This window comes from Pinus tabuliformis, chromosome Q, assembly GCF_031772625.1.
Source record: "Pinus tabuliformis cultivar Carrire ecotype Pingquan chromosome Q, CPIR1, whole genome shotgun sequence".
In the NCBI taxonomy this organism is placed as follows: domain Eukaryota; kingdom Viridiplantae; phylum Streptophyta; class Pinopsida; order Pinales; family Pinaceae; genus Pinus; species Pinus tabuliformis.
Window position 1 is genome coordinate 1246801459 of NC_142296.1, and position 20448 is coordinate 1246821906.

At 38.9% G+C, this 20448-nt stretch overlaps 1 pseudogene; it reads right to left on the reverse strand.

Annotated features, from left to right (window-relative positions):
- Positions 1 to 18473: 18473 nt before the first annotated feature.
- On the reverse strand, positions 18474 to 19094 carry LOC149224335 (auxin response factor 6 pseudogene; annotated as a pseudogene).
- Positions 19095 to 20448: the final 1354 nt, after the last annotated feature.

Genomic DNA, 20448 nt, shown 5'->3' on the forward strand with positions numbered 1-20448 from the left:
ACTTGTTAAAGTCCGTTATGAACCTTCGGTAGTATCTAGCTAACCCTAAGAAACTCCTGACATCCCTCTACTTTTGTGGAGGTGAGACCCTTTGGATGATTACTATTTTGTTCGGGTCCACCTGTAGTCCTTGCTGAGATATTGAATGACCTAGCACTGTCCCTTCAATCATTAAGAATTCATATTTTTCTAGGCTAAGAGACAGGTTCATTTCAATGCATTTGTGCAATACTTTGCCTAGGTTAGTCAGGGCTTCTTGAAAATCACAACCATAAGGTGTAAAATCATCCATATAAATTTTCACTGCATCATGTACTAGTTCAACAAAAATACTCAAGAGTGCTTTATGGAAAGTGGCAAGAGAATTACATAGGCCAAAAGGGAGGACCCTATAGGAAAAAGTACCCGAAGGACAGGTGAATGTGATCTTATCCTGGTCTTTTGGGAAAATTGGGATTTGGTTGTACCCACTAAATCCATCTAGGAAAGAAAAGAACTTCTTCCCTACCAAGCCATCTAGAACTTGGTCAATGAAGGGTAGGGGAAAATGATCCTTCTTTATGGCTTTGTTCAACTCCCTGTAATCGACACAAATCCTCCACTTACCATTTTTCTTGGGAACTAACACTAAAGGAGAGACCCAATCACTATCAAAGATAGGGTAAATGAATCCCGCATCTAGCAGTTTTTGTAGCTCCTCTTTGACTATATCTTTAAGAGCTAGATTCATCCTCCTTTGTGTTTGCGTAACTAGCTTGCTACCTTCTTTTATGTATATGTGGTGAGTACACACTGAGTGGTGTACTCCCTTCATTTCCTTGTAACTCCAAGTGAAGGCTTCTAGGTTTTCTCTCAACATGTTGCATAGCTTTTCCTCTTCAAGAGCAGAAAGAGATGGATTAATTTTCAAAGTTTTCTCTGGACCAAATTATATGGTTTTGACATGGAGTGGGTTGGAATTGGCCAAGCATAAGTTAATTGGATGATTGTTCTGGGTTTCCCTTACTTCTTCTTCTAATGGTAACGAACTAGGAGTTGGACTTTGGAGCAAGTGTTCAATTCAGTCATCCTCATCTTGTTGTCCTCCTCCTATGGTTGCTTCCAAATCATAAAGTTGGGCTAAAAAACCCTCATCTTCTTCCTCCTCCTCCAACCATAAAGGTAAATCATGCTCTAGAGAATGTTGAGCAGGAGGGTATAGGACTAATTTCTTGGACATATGCCCATTCTTGATGGTCATATTCCCAACTTTGTAGCTAATGTAATCATTGACTATGGCCAACCATGGCCTCCCAAGGATGAGAGGGTAACTAGTAAGCTTAGCCTTAGGCTGGATAACTAGAAAATTTGCAGAGTACTCCCAAGAGTCAATGTAGACCATCACATCCTCTACAATTCTCCCATGGGTGACTGTGGAATGGTTTGCAAGTTGCAGAACAGTTGTGGTCTTCCTCAATGACCCTTGGAGGTTGATCTTGAGCATGGTGTCCTTGGTCATCACATTAATGGAAGCCCCCATATCAATCAGAGTGTGTGGGACAATGGTACCATTGATGTGCACATATACTATCGAGCTTCTAGGGTCCAAATATTTTGGACATATTACCTACCCCAGCATTAATTTGGACAGCTTCCCAATGACATTAATGGTAGGGGCATCCCTTTTTCTTCTTCCTGGATGCTTGAAGAATTTCTCCTTAATCAACTTATTGTAAATGGGAAAATCCTTTATTGCTTGGAGAAGGGGGATGTTTACACATAGATTTTTCAATTCTCCTAGAATTTCAAACTCTTTTGGGGTAGGCTAGAGTGGTTGGGCTAATCTCTCAGGAAAGGGTAGATTTACTTAGGTTGCTTTCCTCTCTTTCTTTCTCAACCTCTGTATTAGGTTGCTTTCCTCTCTTTCTTTCTCAACCTCCGTATGGGGAGAGGGAGGTTGCTTATCTGGGGGAATTCTCCCAGATCATAGGTTGATCTCCTAGATTTCTATAGCATAAGCTGGGTATCATGTCTCTCCATTGTATACTTGTTGAGCTTGCCTATTGTTTGGGTTTAGGTTTGGCTGGGTAGGCATCTGGGTTGCTCGGGTGGAGTAGAGTGTAGGAGTTGTGGTTGGGTAGGTGATGGATGCAATAGAGCTGGAGCATTGTTGTATTAGGGCCTCCACCCCTGGAGTGGGGTATTCCGCTAAGGTTGTGGCAGAGCATAAGGTTGAAATAACTGGTTGGTTGGCTGAGAATGATACTGAGATGCATAGGACCATGGAGGGGGTGTAGACTAGGAAGGATGAGCTGGGGGTCTTCAAGAAGGTATAGATGTGATTTGGTTGGGGTTGTAATATGCATGGGGTGACCCTTGCATACCCTGTTAGTATGGTCTAGGCCCAAGAGGTATCGTTTGGTTGATGTAACAAAGCTACTCAGTGACCCCTTCAGCTCCTTGATATACAACTTTGAGTCCGCGTAAATAAGAGCACTGTCTATGGGGTTGTTTTCTTCACAGACTGAGCAAATCTCAATGCAGTTCAATGGACATTCATTCCTAGGATGCCTCCCGGTGCATCTAGGACAAAAGATGGACAATGCTCTCTCTGCTTCCTCTTGATTCCATTTGATGTTCATGGAATCCAATTGCAGGGAAAAGGTTTGCAACATATCACTTTTAAAATCTTCCAGCATATTTCCAATTTCACCTTTGATGGATGAGTTGGAAAATGATGTACTGGCAATAGGTTGACTATGCCTACCCTTTTTCCTGGATGCCCTAGAATGGTTTCTAAAGACAACCTTGATATTCTCATAGGGTAATTGGTAGATATCTCCTCCTGCTAACAAGTGTAATGTATCTAGAAGATCTTCCCTTACTCCTCTGAGCAGGACAAACTTTAGTGACTTAGAGTTAAGTGTGCACCCAACCCTTTTGTAACTGAGCTGGAATCTTTCTTCATAGTCTTCTAAGGATTCATCCTGGCCCATGGTCATCCTGAAAATCTCTTCTTTAGTATCCTTTGACCTATAGTAGTTGCTATATTTGTTGTCAAAATCCTACTACATCTGAGCCCAAGTTGTGATGCTATCTCCAAGTAAACCCATGAACCAGCACAATGTTGCATCCTTCAGGGTAGATGGAAATTGTTTTAAGTTTTGTTCATGATCTATATAGTCATAGGTTCAACATATAACATGAAACTCAAATAGGAAAGTGTCAGGGTCCTCTCTGGTCAGGCCATGGAAATGAGGTAGAGAATAGGGGCTTATATTCTTCATCTTAGTGTCCCTATTGGTTTTCCTGATGGGGAAGGAACCCTCAACTCTCTCTCTATTCCCTATATCTTTTCGATTTTCAGCCACTGGTTTAGTAGGAATGGGTTCCTCTTCTTCTTCTTCCCCTATAGGTTCTTCAAATATGTTAGGTTTCTCACCTAAACATTCGTCCAGTTCACAACCACCGAATAAGAGAGAAGGTTGGCTGTTGGATGCAGTTGGGGTTTTTGGAAGATTTTTTAGCAAGAAAGTACTTTGTAGAAATTAAATTGTTGATTGAATGAAAACTACTGACAGAAAGTAATTACTTGCTGAATTGAAATTCTACATGTAGAATGGAAAGGAAAGCAGATAATGACAAATGAAAGAAAGGAAGCTACTAGATTACATTTGTAGAAATAAACTAATAGAAGAAAGTTGAAGACTAGAAATAGAAGAAAAGAAAGCAGTACACACATTCTACTCTGACAACTCCATAGCAACGACGCCAAAAAGTGATGAGTGCCAGTATTGCAGCAAGGATGTTGCAATTCCCAGGTTACCATCTTTACTTATCAACCTGGGGTTCATACAAACTTGGAGGTGACAGTGCTATATGCACAAGTAGAAGTGAAGGTCTTGCCTTTTGTCACTTGTCCATTTTACAAGAGATCCCTGGGGTTCGAAGCCATAGTTCTATAGAGTCAGAAGAAGCTTGATTCTTTGATGGAAGAAGAGAAAATCTATTCTAAGAGAGCTACTCTACTGCAATAATGAAGAAAACAACATGTAATGCTAAATCATACCATATCCTAATTAACCATTTAAACAGCTAAACTAAGCAGAATTGCTAAATCAACACTAACTTAATGCTGTTATCTAAGTTACAGAATAAAGAGCATCAAACCAAACTAATGTGTAAGGAAACCAAACTAGGTCTGTTTCATGTTTTTGGTGTTTTGGTATGATCAGGCATGCAAGGAGTCAAGTGGAAGAACAAGTGAAGATTGAAATCAGTGAAAGGAGGACGCAATGAAGCATAAGTACATAGGAATCATTGGATCAATCGAGAACAGTGTTAACAAGAGATGAGCGGCGGAGATGTTATCATTGAAGATTACATGAATAGATGGATGAAGAGGGTTAACAAGAAACTAATGGTGGAGATCTTATCACAGGGGATTGAGTGAATATATGGATGAATAAGATTAATGGAGGATGAGCAGCAGGGATCTTATCACAGGGCATTAAGTGAATAGATGGGTGAACAAGACTAATAAGAAGATGAATGACAAAGATCTTATTGCAAGAGGTTAAGTTAATAGATAGATGGACAAGACTAACGGGAGATGAATGGTGGAGATCTTATCGCATGAGGTTAAGTCAAGAGATGGGCGAATAAGACTAATCAGAAGATGAGCAATGGAGATGCTCTCGCATGAGATTGAGTGAATAAATGGATGGACATGGTTAACGAAAGATGAGCGGCGAAGATCTTATCACGAGAGCTTAAGTAATAGATGGATGGACAAGATTAATGAAGGATGAGAAGTGGATATCTTAATGCGAGAAAAATGTGCAGAATGATGGAGCAGGTTTTTGTAGGTGGTAAGCAGTTTCTCGCGTGCCCTCAAGGCTATAAGAGGAATTCCAAAATTTTCTGCGATTAGCCTAACTGGGTGACACGTAGCATGAGAAAACCACTTTTCTCGCATGCACTCGGGTGGATATCAACCGTGCAAGAATCTGCGTGAAATTGCTAACTGAAGAAAAAGGCACAAATGGAAGCAAACTAAAACACAACCAATCTACGCTATACTCTTGTAATGGAAATGTAGCTACTTAAGAAATTAAACGATTAAACCATGAATCTATGCGCTACCCTGCTATAATGGAAATGTAGCTACTTAAGCAAATGAATGATTAAAAGATGAATCTATGCTAACATACATGTACAATAAAGAGGAGCCTTAGCTGCTAGGGTTGGGCCCTAAACCAAGAGCTTCAACCCTTCCTCTGAGTTAACTCAGTGCTGGCTCAAAATAATGGATTACATCAACAACTGTCACAACCCTTGCAGCTCGAAAATAAAATAGAGTTTTACAAGAAAAAGTCCCCCCAATCCTACTGAGGTCCTAGGCCTCTCTACTTATACGTCTGAAGTCTCCAACAACTTCCTTAAATTAGGGAGGCTCGGCTCCCAAACTCGAGATAAAATGGTGCTTTGACTTCCACTTGCTTAGCTACCTTCTAGTCCTCATGATTTGGCTGTTTGTACTACGAGTTGATGGAGGAATATTCGAATGGAGGGGTAGTAAATGAGGAGGATTTCCCTACTATAATTCCTCTCCCTTGTCCCATTCGAGTTTTGACCAAGGTATTTTATAAAATTCCTTGCTTTTATCCTATAATCCTGTATTAAATGCACATTAGACCACAAACCAAAATATCCAACTCTAGCTCATCTCATACAAAAAATATGATCAAACGTATGCAATAAGTTGTGAGAATAGTTGGTTTGACTAAGCTAGGAGGTGAATTAATGCCCATATAATTAATTACTTAATCATGAGGCTCATCAGCATCTAATCACCATGCATCATTTTTCCTTTGTGGAATTTTATCTCCTTTGCTTTCCATCCTCATCATATCTTCATAATATTCGATAGTAAATAATTTACGCAAATAAAACTTGTCTACTTTTGGAATAATGAATTACAATACATATTTAAACTTAAGAATATAGTTTGTCAAACCAAATGTCAATATAATAATGGCCTTAACTTTTAATGTATTTCAATGACCTGATATTTGAATGTTTCTCACCCTAGTTATTTTGAATTCGCTTTGACTTAAGAATACTCGTTCATATTAAATCTTAAATTTGACTATTAATTTCATGTCTCAAATTTTATTTAACAAGAGGTTCTACATTTAATTTTGTAGGAATTTACAGGGTAATTTCCTCAGACAAAACACCAAAGGACATCACTTACAAATAGATCAGAGATCAATACACCAGTATTCTTGACGTGGTTAAAACCCTCAAAGAAGGAAACAGTCCATGGCCTGAGCCGATGTGGCCACTTTAGGAAATTTATTAATATAAGAATGAAAATTTACATAAGCTTTTCTTATGAATCATTAACCTTCAAATGACCCTTCATGCTCTTTAAATAGAGATCATGGACCAATTGGGTGTTAAGCCACAGATCAAGTGTCGATAATACTGAGGAGAGAATGAGTCGTCAGATCACTTCATGTCTAGAACATATCATGACCGTCGGATTGTAATTTACAAAAGTACATAGTAAAGAAACAAACTTTACCTAACTCTACACTAGACCAAGTTATACTTAACTATTTCCTATGTGTCGGAATATCCTAACGTCCCCCCTTAAGAACAACTTGGGATAGGATTGAAGGATGTACAAATATGACACAATAGGAGAAGGGAGGAGGCACTAGAGCCTATCCCCCCTAGTGAAAACTTCCTGAACTCCAACCATAAATCGAATTTTAGTAAACTTCGCCTCTGTGAGAGCCTTTGTAAAGATGTCTGCAACTTGATCATCTGTTGAACAATATTGCACTTCAAGAACATGGTCATGAATGAGCTTTTTGATGAAGTGCATGTGCAGTTCAATGTGTTTTCTATGTTGATGTTGGATTGGATCTTTGCATAGTTTAATGGCACTTTGATTATCACACCAAAGTGTAATCGGATGTTGCTGCTGAAAGCCAAACTGTGAGAGGATCTAATGAAGCCATAGGGCCTCCTTACTAGCTTCTACAACACCACAATACTATGATTTTGCTGAAGAAAGAGAAATAGAACTTTGTTTCTTGCAAGCCCATGTAATAGGTCCTGAAGCAAGAGTGAACACATAACCTATAGTAGACTTTCAATCATTAGGGTCATGAGCCCAATCGAAATCAGTGAAACCAACCAATAGAGGAGATGCTTGTACATTGTAATGAATCCAAAATGGAATTGTACCTCAAACATAACAAAGTATTCTTTTATCTACTTTCCAATGAATTTCATGTGGGTTTTTCATAAACCGAGCAATAAGGCCAACAACAAAGGAAAGGTCAGGACGAGTATGGGTCAGATACAAAATTTTTCCTACAATTTAATAGTATAAGGTAGCATCAACTTCAGGGGAAGTACAAGTGACTAAAAGTTTGGCTCCAAACTGAAAGGGAGAAGGGGATGGCTTACAGTCTTCCATGTGAAAATAGCGTAGAATATCACAAGCATACCTGGACTGGGAAAGAGAAATACCTTCCTTGGATTGCAAGACTTGAAGACCAAGAACATAATGTAAGTGTCCTAAGTTTGTCATTTCAAAATTATTTTTAAGGATGGAATTCACATGGTTTATAAGGTTGGGATAACTACCAGTAAGGATAAGATCATCAACATAAAGAACAAGAATGATAAGAGACTTTCCCACTTTCTTGGTGTAGACAATATTGTCAGAATGACACCTAGAAAAGCCAGTTTCTAAAAGAAAGCTATCCATTTTGGCATACCAAGCTCAAGGGGCTTGCTTGATACCATAAAGGGATTTCTTAAGCCGACATACAAGGTTGGAGTTTGTTTGTATAAAGCTAGTAGGTTGTTCCATACAAATTTCTTCATGCAAGTCTCCATGCAAGAAGGCAGATTTAACATCCATCTGATGGATTTCCCATTTGAAAGAGGTAGCAAGGGAAAGAACAAGGTAGATAGAGTTCATTTTGGCAACAGGGGAGAAGGTTTTAGTATAGTCAATGCCTTCAACTTGTGAAAACCCTTAGCAACAAGACGAGCTTAATGTTTATCAACTTTTCCATCTGGGCCATACTTGGTTCTATAAACCCATTTGCATCTAACAAGTTTTCATCCCTTTGCAAGAGGAACAAGATCCCATGTATCATTTGCTAATAATGAATGATATTCTTTGTAGGAATTTATAGGATAAGTTCCTCAGAAAGAACACCAAAAGGACACCGCTCACAACCAGATCGCAGATCAATACACCAGTATTTTTGACGTGGTTAAAACCCTCAAAGAGGGAAACAGTCGACGGCCTGAGCCAATGCGGCCACTTCAGGCAATTTATTAATCAAAGAATGAAAATTTACATAAGCTTCTCTCATGCACGGATTACCCTACAAATGACCCTCCATGCGCTTTAAATAGAATTCATGGACCAATCGGGTGTCAAGCCACGGATCAAGTGTCGGTAATACCGAGGAGAGAATGAACCGTCGGATCACTACATATCGTGACCGTCGGATTGTAAGTTACAAAATGTACAACGGTAAAGAAACACACTTTACCTAACTCTATACCTAACTCTACACTAGACCAAGTTGAACTTAACTATATCCTATGTGTCGGAATATCCTAACATCCCCCCTTAAGAACAACTTGGGATAGGATTGAAGGATTTACAAATATGACACAATAGGAGAAGGAAGGAGGCACTAGAGCCTATCCCCCCTTAGTGACAACTTCCTGAGCTCCAACCATAAATCGAAGTTTAGTGAACTTCGCCTCTATGAGAGCCTTTGTGAAGATGTCTGCAACTTGATCATCTGTTGAACAATATTGCACTTCAAGAACATGGTCGTGAATGAGCTTTCTGATGAAGTGCATGTGCAGTTCAATGTGTTTGCTGCGCTGATGTTGGACTGGATCTTTGCATAGCTGAATGGCACTTTGATTATCACACCAAAGTGTAGTCGGATGCTGCTGCTCAAAGCCAAACTCTGACAGGATCTGACGAAGCCACAAGGCTTCCTTACTAGCTTCTATGGCACCACGATACTCTGCTTCTGCTGATGAAAGAGAAATGGCACCCTGTTTCTTGCAAGCCCATGTAATAGGTCCTGAACCAAGAGTGAACACATAACCGACAGTAGACTTCCGATCATCAGGGTCACCAGCCCAATCAGAATTAGTGAAACCAACCAATAGAGGAGCTGCTTCGGCACTGTAATGAATCCCAAACTGAACGGTACCTCAAACATAACGAAGTATTCTTTTAGCTGCTTTCCAATGACTTTCACGGGGGTTTTGCATGAACCGAGAAACAAGGCCAACAGCAAAGGAAAGATCAGGATGAGTATGGGTTAGATACAAAAGTTTTCCTACAAGTTGACGGTATAAGGTAGCATCAACTTCAGGAGAAGTACAAGTGACTGAGAGTTTGACTCCAGACTGAAAGGGAGAAGGGGCTGACTTACAGTCTTCCATGTGAAAATGACGTAGAATATCACAAGCATACTTGGACTGGGAAAGGGAAATACCCTCCTTGGATTGCAAGACTTGAAGACCGAGAAAATAGTGTAAGTGTCCTAAGTCTGTCATTTCAAATTTCCTTTTGAGGCTAGACTTCACATGGTTTATAAGGTTGGGATCACTACCAGTAAGGATAAGATCATCAACATAAAGAACACGGATGATAAGAGAGTTGCCCACTTTCTTGGTGTAGACAGTATTGTCAGAATGACACCTAGAGAAGCTAGATTCTAAAAGAAAGCTATCCATTTTGGCATACCAAGCCCGAGGAGCTTGCTTGAGACCATAAAGGGATTTCTTAAGTCGACAAACAAGGCTGGAGTCTGTTTGTATGAAGCCAATGGGTTGTTCCATATAGATTTCTTCATGCAAGTCCCCATGCAAGAAGGCAGATTTAACATCCATCTGATGGACGTCCCATTTGAAAGAGCAAGCAAGGGAAAGAACAAGGCGGATAGAGTTCATTTTGGCAACAGGGGAGAAGGTTTCAGTGTAGTCAATGCCTTCAACCTGTGAAAATCCCTTAGCAACAAGATGAGCTTTATGTTTATCAACTTTCCCATCTGGTCCATAATTGGTTCTGTAAACCCATTTGCATCTAACAAGTTTTCGTCCCTTTGGTAAAGGAACAAGATCCCATGTATCATTTTCCAATAATGAATGATATTCTTCATTCATAGCTGCTTCCCAATTTGGATGGCCTGAAGCTTCTACAAAGGTGTCAGGATCATAATTTACTAGAGCTTGAGCCAGTAAAGAAGAGGCTCTCTCGAACTGAGAATGTGTGCGTCGCTGATCTGTAGGATCACCAACAAGATCACCTGCTGCATCTCGAGTAGCACGAACCCATTTTGGAAGATCAGGAGCTGAAGGAGGATCCTGAGACGGTGGGGGAGGATTGCCATCCTCACTTTCATCATCTGAAGAAGAAATGTTTTCAAAAGTAGAAGAGATAGAGAGAGGTGGCACATCCGCCGGACTAGGCTCGCAGGCCGATATATGTTCATCAGATTTTACATCTCTTCTAATGATAACATTTTTGGACTTAAATGGAATAAGTCTATAGCCTTTTATATCTTCAGAATATCCAACAAAAGTACATTTTTCACTCTTAGGTTCTAAAGCTTTATGCTTTTCATCTAGAATATGGGCCCATGCTTCACTTCCAAAAACACGAAAGTGACTTACATCTGGTTTAATTGAACTCCATGCTTCTTCTGGAGTGATATTCTTTAGAACCTTAGTAGGAGTGTGATTTATTATGTAATTTGCACAGTTAATTGCTTCTGCCCAAAAACTAAGACCAAGTCCTTTAGATTGTAGCATACAATTAGCCATTTCCTTTAAGGTGCGATTCTTCCTTTCAGCTACACCATTTTGTTGTGGAGTATAAGGAACAGTATGTTGCATTTGGATTCCATTCTCAGTGCAATAGTTGATGAATGTGTTTTTAACATATTCTCCGCCATTATCAGATCTTAACTTAAGAATTTGATGTCCAGATTGTTTTTCAACAAAGGCCTTGAAGACCAAAAATGTGTTAAATACTTCACTCTTGAGTTTTAAGAAGTATACCCAAGTGCGTCTGGAGAAATCATCAATGAAAGTTAAGAAATACTTGCAGCCAGAGAATGAAGCAACAAGAAGTGGACCACATAAATCACTATGCACAAGCTGTAAAGGGGTTGAGGCGTGCCAAGAGGCACGTTTTTCAAAATGGTCTCGATGATGTTTTCCGAGTACACATCCGGAACAAACACCATCTCTGCAAGATACCATAGGAAGACCTGTCACCATATTTTCTTTACATAGATGCTGAAGGGAGCGATAGTTTAAGTGACCAAATCGCTCATGCCAAACTTTACTCACTTCATCGTTATGAGCAACAAATACTGAGGGAAGATTTGATGACCCAAAGTTGTGAAACTTATACAACCTTGTAGAATCATCAGCAATGCCAGTAGCCAAAATCTGTTTAGGATCTTTTAAGTCCTTGATTACAACATCATGAGGTGAAAATTCAACGATTTTACCTTCACCTGAATGAGTTATCTGATATACAGATAGAAGGTTGCAGGATAAGGTTGGAACACATAATACATCATTAAACTGACCATTGTCTAGATGAACAGTTCCAGTCCCTACAACATTAAGAGATCTATCATCACCAACATATATATTTTTGGTGTTACAATCATTTAAAGAAGAAAACATGGTTTTGTTTTTGGCCATGTGATAAGAAGCTCCAGAATCAATGAGTCACTCATGAGAATGAGAAGAAGAAGATACATTTAATGCATAACCAGACCGAGATGCTTGACAACCACATGAAGAAAGTGCCATTCCTGAAGATGAAGTTGAAGTTGAAGATTGCCCCAAATGGATGTTATGCTTCTTCATTGCTACTTCCAAGGCTTCCATCTTTTTAAAGCATTTTGAGTCTAAGTGGCAATCTCGATTACAAAAGTTGCAATGTCTATCAATCTTCTTCCATTTGTTTTTATTGGTCTTATCATTTTGCTGAAATGATCTTTCATTTTGAGGCTGAGTTTGCTTAGGACCCTTGTTTGGTTTAGGACCATTCTTTTTAGGATATGACTTCTTAGGATTCTTGGAATTTGGTTGCTGCTGGGCGGCTAACGCTTTCTTGGAAGAGTTTCCAAGATTAAGAAGACCAAGGTGTAAGAGTTTTTCTTGTTCTCTTATTAAAGAATCACAAAAAGAGTCAAAGGAAGGAGGCTTATAGTCTTTTCCTTGAGAAAGGAAGGCTTCCCTTGTAGAATGGAAGGTGGAAACAAATACAGAGTAGGCTGGTCCCAACTTAGTAAGGATGGAATAAATAAGGTTACTATCTTCTTTCTTAACCTTAACACCTTCCAAAAGATATCTAAGGGTCTTGAACTTAGACAAGAAATCTTCAATGCAAGAAAAATTATTAGGGTCCAATGTAAGCAACTCATTTTCAAGTTGATGGGCTCTAATTTCATTTTTAATCCCAAAAACTTTATTGATTTGTTCCATTGCTTCATGAGGAGTTTCAAGTTTTGCAATATGGAATCTAAGGTCTGGAGAAATAGACATCCCTATCAAACCACATTCTTGATCTTGTCTATTTTCCCATTTAGCAGCCTTGTCTTCATCTTTCGATTTCTTTTCTTAGCCTGTGGCTATTCGGTAGAGACCTTTACTTCTAAGTAAATCCTCCATGTAGGACAACCATTGGAAGTAGTTGGTGCTGTCAAGGGTAACTTGGTATTGACTTTCCATTTCAACAGAAACTGAAGCTGAAGATGCTGAAAGTAAGTATTCCAATGGATAGATCTCGAAAAATTAGGCTGGTTTAAAAAAAACGGGTCTGAAAAAGGCTTCCGGATGAAGAAGTTATGGCTTTTTGAAAAAAAGTTGTTGAAGTTGCCGACGAAGTGCGGGAATGTGCCGAAATGAAAAAAGTCCGCCCCCACAAAATGGAGACTTGAACCCAAGACCTCTACTCTCTTAAAATAGCTTTGAACCAATTGATCTATACAAAAAATTTGAGAGAGAGAGAGAGAGAGAGAGAGAGAGAGGGGGGGGGGGGGCTTTGGGTTGTGTGCTTGACTTGAGAAAGCTCTTTTTCCCTACAAAACACAAAACCCAACACGGACATGCAAAGAAAACGAACCTTGCGGCTCGAAGTTAGCTTTACCTAAAAAAATAAATATTTTCAAAAATTGAACCTTGCGGCTCAAAGTTAGCTTTAGCCGAAAAACTAAATATTTTTCTCAATGTTTCTGATTTTTCGAGATCACAGTAAGGTGCAGGGAAAAGAGCATACGCATGAGAAAAATCCTTCCTTTCTGTTTCTGATTTGCCCAGATCGCACAGAGTTGCAGGGCAAAGAGCATACGCAGAAATGAAAGGTATAGATCCGGTTAAAAAAAAGCTAAATAAACCGAAACCGAAATAAGCAGAGAGAAAATAACAGTAAACTGCAAATAAACCCTGTATACCTCCAGATCTTAAAAATGACGCAGCTAGGGCTACCTAAAACATTTTCGCATGAAACGAAAGGGGTTCCTCACTAGAACAGATGCTCCGAACACAACAGAGCAGTCCTCTCGGCCCGAAAGCAGTCAGAAACAGCAGATCCAGGAAACAACAGTCGGATGCAGTTCTACCGGCTTCAGATTTGGATCACCAATGGACACGGCCCTCAATTAGCTCTGATACCATGTAGGAATTTATAGGGTAAGTTCCTCAGAAAGAACACCAAAAGGACACCGCTCACAACCAGATCGCAGATCAATACACCAGTATTTTTGACATGGTTAAAACCCTCAAAGAGGGAAACAGTCCGCGGCCTGAGCCAACGCGACCACTTCAGGCAATTTATTAATCAAAGAATGAAAATTTACATAAGCTTCTCTCATGCACGGATTACCCTACAAATGACCCTCCATGCGCTTTAAATAGAATTCATGGACCAATCAGGTGTCAAGCCACGGATCAAGTGTCGGTAATACCGAGGAGAGAATGAACCGTCGGATCACTACATATCGTGACTGTCGAATTGTAAGTTACAAAATGTACAACGGTAAAGAAACACACTTTACCTAACTCTATACCTAACTCTACACTAGACCAAGTTGAACTTAACTATATCCTATGTGTCGGAGTATCCTAACATTCTTCATTCATATCTGAATCCTAATCTAGATGGCCTAAAGCTTCTGCAAAGGTGTCAGGATCATAATTCGCTAAAGCTTGAGCCAGTAAAGAAGAGGCTCTATTGAACTGAGAACATGTACAACGCTGATCTGTAGGATCACCAACAAGAGCACCTGTTACATCCCCAGTAGCACGGACCCATTTTGGAAGCTAAGGAGCTGAAGGAGGATCTTGAAAAGGTGTGGGAGGATTGTCATCCTTGCTGTGATCATCTAAAGAAGAAATATTTTCAGAAGTAGATGGGATAGAGAGGTGGCACATCCGCCGAACTAGGCTCATAGGCCGATATATTTTCAACAAACTTTACATCTCTTTTAATGATAACATTATTGGACTTAAGTGGAATAAGTCTATATCCTTTGACATCTTCAGAATATCCAACAAAAATACATTTTTCACTCTTAGGTTCTAAAGCTTTATGTTTCTCATCTGGAAAATGGGCCCATGCTTCACTTCCAAAAACATGAAAGTGACCTACATCTGGTCTAATTGAGCTCCATGCTTCTTCTGTAGTGATATTCTTTAAAACCTTAGTAGGAGTGTGATTTACTATGTAATTTGCATAGTTAATTGCTTCTACCCAAAAACTAAGACTAAGTCCTTTAGATTGAAGCATACAATTAGCCATTTACTTTAAGGTGTGATTCTTCCTTTCAACTACACCATTTTGTTGTGGAGTATATGGAATAGTATGTTGCATTTGAATTCCATTCTTAGTGCAAAAGTTGATGAATTTGTTGTTAACATATTCTCCGCCATTATCAGATCTTAGCTTAAGAATTTGATGTCTAGATTATTTTTCAACAAAGGTCTTAAAGGCCAAGAACATGTTAAATACTTCACCCTTGATTCTTAAGAAGTATAACCAATGTGTCTGGAGAAATCATCAATGAAAGTTAAGAAATAATTGTAGCCAGAGAATGAAACAATTGGAAGTGGATCACATAAATCATTATGCACAAGCTGTAAAGGGGCTGACACGTGCCGAGAAGCACACTTTTCAAAACTATCCTGATGATGTTTTCCGAGTACTCATCTGGAACAAACACCATCTCTGCAAGATACCATTGGAAGACTTGTCACCATATTTTCTTTACATAGATTCTGAAGGGAGCGATAGTTTAAGTGACAAAATCGCTCATGCCAACGTTTGCTCACTTCATTGTTATGAGAAACAAATACCAAGGGAAGATTTGATGACCCAAGTTGTTAAACTTATACAACCTTGTAGAATCATCAGCAATGTTAGTAGCTAAAATCTGTCTAGGATCTCTTAGGTCCTTAATTAAAACATCGTGAAGTGAAAATTCAACGATTTTACCTTGACCTGAATGAGTTATCTGATATACAGATAGAAGGTTGTAGAATAAGGTTTGAACACATAATACATCATTAAATTGACCAATGTCTATATGAACAGTTCCAGTCCCTACAACATTAAGAGATCTATCATGACCAACATATATATTTTTGGTGTTACAATCATTTAAAGAAGAAAACATGGCTTTATTTTTCGCCATGTGATAAGAAGCTCCAGAATCAACGAGCCACTCATGAGAATGAGAAGTAGAAGATACATTTAGGGCATAGCCAGACCGAGATGATTGACAACCACATGCAGAAAGTGTTATTCTTGAAGATGAAGTTGAAGTTGAAGAGTGCTCCAAATGGATGTTATGCTTCTCCATTGCAGCTTCCAAGGTTTCCATCTCGATTACAAAAGCGGTAATGTCTATTAGTCTTCTTCCTTTTGTTTTTATTTGCCTTACCATTTTGTTGAAATGATTTTTCATTTTGCGATTGAAATTTCTTAGGACCCTTGTTTGGTTTAGGACCATTCTTTTTAGGATATGGCTTCTTAGGATTCTTTGGATTTGGTTGCTGCTGAATGGATAAGGCTTTCTTAGAAGATTTTCCAAGATTATGAAGACCAAGATGTAAGAGTTTTTCTTGTTCTCTTATTAAAGAATCACAAAAGGCATCAAAGGAAGGAGACTTGTAGTCTTGTCCTTGATAAATGGAGGCTTCTCTTGTAAAATGGAAGGTGGAAACAAACACAGAGTAGGCTGGTCCTAACTTAGTAAGAATGGAATAGATAAGGCCACAATCTTCTTTCTTAACCTTAACACCTACCAAGAGATGTCTAAGGGTCTTGAACTTGGTCAAAAAATCTTCAATGGAAGAAAAATTATTAGGGTCCAATGTAAGCAACTCATTTTCGAGTTGATGGGCTCTAATTTCATTTTTAATTCCAAAAACTTTAGTGAGTTGTTTCATTTCTTCATTAGGAGTATCAAGTTTTGTGATATGGTATCTAAGGTATGGAGAAATAGACATCTCTATCAACCCACATGCTTGATCTTGTCTATTTTCCCATTTGGATACCTTATCTTCATCTTGAGGTTTGGTTTCTTGGCCTGAGGCTATTATGTAAAGACCTTTACTTCTAAGTAAATCCACAATGTAGGATCACCATTGGAAGTAGTTAGTGTTGTCAAGAATAACTTTGCATTGACTTTCCATTTTAATAGAAAATAAAGTTGTAGATGCTGAAAATAAGTGTTCCAATGGAAAGATCTCGAAAACTTAGGTTGATTATAAAAAAACAGCTCTGAAAATGGCTTCCAGATGAAGAAGTTATGGCTTTTTGAAGAAAAGTTGTTGAAGATGCCGACGAAGTGTGTGAATGTGAGGAAATTAATGATAATGTTATATTTAAAAACAATGTCCCCCCTTTCCAAACATAAATCTAATTAGATTACTTTTAAAAAAAAATATGTGACTCACTTTTATAAATAAGTGAAAGTCACTTTTACAATGGTACTTTATGAGCTACCCACTAAATTGTAACTTAAATAAAAAATAAAGAGACTTTAGAATTATAAGTGACTCACTTTTTATAATGGGTGAGAACACTTTTACATAAAGTAACTTTAAAACATAAGATACATGTGCTTTATGAAAAAGTAACTCAACAAAAGGAAAGACTTGAACCCAAAGTAACTTTGGACCAAGTGAGCTAGTTTAAGAGGTTAGTAATTTTTGGAAAAGAGGAAGGGTTTTTTTATTTTTATTTTTTTAGTCATTGAAGCTTTGGGGTGTGTTAGACTCGGTCCTGTCAGTCCCTTGTTATAATCTAATTCTCCAAAGTTCATTTCTTGTCATTTGCAGTCACTGATGTTACTATGGTCCAGAAAAGAGTCATTTTAATTCTTGAGCTCAGGGTTTAGTCTTCAGAAGTATTTCAATAACATGTGCAAGCCAGAGGAAGGTTCAGTGAGTTATTATTCCAGGAGTTTCAATGATCAAAAGGATGGTTCTTCTCCAAAACCCTGTTTTGGAGAGGAAATTGTCAAATTACTTGTTTGCAATAAGTATATTTTTAAAATCTGCCCCCATGAAAAATGTCAAATGCAGGCCCTGGTCACCTTGCCAGGACTCATCAGCTCCTATCCCTGCAAAAGCACAAACAGATTTTCAATGTCAAATCATCATCAGCAATCAAAGAAGGAAATTGTAAAATGTCAAAACGCCAAAAGGCTGCCAAAATCTCAGATACTACATAGGTTATCCAAGGATACTGCACCCTCTCGAGTTATTAAATTCCAGTCTCGTTTGTGAAACTTATTCATGAAGGTTATCCTGTTGTAGTAGCTTTCACATTAAAATGTCCTTACACCTTGATAAAATTCTAGAGTCAGCTGCAGCTGTTGTATTGGAGATCTTGGTTGTGGGCAATGACAGTGTTTCCAAACATACACAGAGTTCGAATTCTAGGGATCAATGCAGACTACCCTATTTGAAAAGTAATTGTATTAGAACCATTCTTACAATTTGTACTCGCTATCTGCCTTCTCTTCATGAACTGTTGAATGGAGATTTTTGTATTTGGGGCAACGTCAGAGAATCACTAAAGCAGCTCAGCTGTCATGCGTTTAAGGAAGTTAGTGTAAAGGAAATTGAGCAGCTTGCTGCGCTTTGTCCAAAGGTTGTATGCTGATCACTAAAACAATGCTGCAGTTGTTGCGGTAAAAGATGATGATGAGATGAGTTTTGCTGTAACTGATGCTGAAGAAGATGATTTTGTGGGGATTGTTCCTGTAAGTTCTGAGCTTGCTGCTGAAGAATATTTTGTTGTGGCGCCTATTGTTGCTGAAAATATGCCTCTGTAACTGTGGACTCGACCTACATTGAAACTATTGAGGTTACAAATGATGCTGCTGTTGAAACTACAAGAGCTGTTTGGATGGATCAACGCTTCTCATTTCCTGTAAGGCTGCAGCAGCCATTGCTTGGTATACATCTGGTTGCATCCCCAGCAAACTGGAATCAAATCTCTGTTGCATCCAATGATTCATACCCATTCCTTGGAAATTCAAAGCCTGAACACTTTGATCCACACTATCATTTCTCGTCCACATGAAAGGTGTATTTATGCCACCATCATCCTCCTTAATACCATGAAGTGATGATATTCCCTGCAGCCAAGGACGTTTCAGTTTGAGAGGGTAGGGTGACGAATACATTGGAAATGTCGTCAAAGGATCAATCTCCCAGAGCGATACACATGGTTGTCTTTCACCAGCAGTCGAATCATCCCAACCAACCTTAACAGAATGCCAATGTGAATTTGGCCATCGAACCTGATCCAAGTCACTTATGCCAGTTATGGTGCCCATATATCTGCGAACACGTGACTCTTCTGTCTCAAATAGCATTCTAAAATGCATTCCTATAGAAACACGAGTATGATAAAATGCTTTAACATAAGTTGTAGGCCTGGGGAGTGCATAATGGGCAATATCGTTGCTCGGAGACAACTCATTTGCATAGATTCCCAAAGCTCTCATTTGAAGGTCGAAATTGAAGAGTAGGAAGGCCGAAGCCGTGTTTCATACCCGTGGACAGCATTTTGGAGGTGCGCTACCCATACAAGGTGTGTGCTATGCACACAGAGTTGCGCTACGCACTGGGCCTCACTGGCCAGTGTGAAAAAAACAAAGGCGCTACACACACAGAGGTGTGCTACGCGTTGGGTTCGTGCGCTACGCACACAGTCACAGCGCCAACAAATTTCTGCTATTGCATCCAGTTTCATGAAAAATGCCTCAATTGGATTGCAAGTGCTGGATGGTAGGAAGTCGTGGGCTTTTAGGCTTATGCTGCAAACCAATGCAATAATAAATTGTTCTCCAATAGCACAAGCCGGGACAACGCTTTGGAAAATATTTGAATGGCAATTTTTATGTACACAGCCGAGCATTCAAAGAACAGAACGACATTTCCAAAAATTGGTATCGAAACTGCTTTTATTTCTTTTGCAATTTTCAATAACACAAGGAGACAGGCGAGGTTCTGGTGGCGTTCATGGTGAAATCATCAAAAATCATATCACCAATGAAGTTCGCCAGATGCATCAATTATTTTCACACCTGACCATACACAACAGTTATTCGATGCGTTGGATTTGTTGATCACCAGGTGGACGGATTTGTTGATCGCCAGGTGGATAAATGGAGAAGGTATTGCGCTATTTTTATTAGTTCTTATTCAAAGGAAAAGTAAAGTCAAAGCAAGAATTCAAATAAAGGATATCCACCGTGGCAGAAAGATAGGTTCGATTGCCCATTTTGGTCTTCAGTTGCAAATTTAAAGGGTCTTCAGCTACAGTTTCCGCCCTCTCATTTGTCATCGACAGATTCGAGTAGAAGAAGGAACGCTATTCTATCTTCAGAAAAGCTGATTGTTTTTTTAGTTTTATTTGTTAATAATGATAAAGTAGATTCCTCATTTTGGATCAATCTGTTTTTTCAAACATGAGAATGAGAGTTTATTTATGGTATATGATTTGTAAAAAGGAGAGAGTTATGAGATGTGCGTGGAGGAGAACAGAGAGCTTTATTGTACAATTGTTTGACAGAGGAATAATCGAATGGTCAGCTCTGATTTGTAAGATTCTTGTGGTGTGAAAGCTTAGCAGATGTTTTTTCTTATGTTCCATATGTCTTTGTAATGTTTCATAATTTCATTCATTCTCATTTCCTGCTGAATGCTTTACAGTGTGGGAGGTAGAACCCAATTTATTTTCTCTGCCTCGAATGAGCGTTTCTGTATTTGTGTGGCTTTCTTCTGTCTGAAAGGGATTCATTGTTTAATGCCCTTTTCAGCTATCTTAAATAGTCTTTCCACGCCATTTAATTTCAA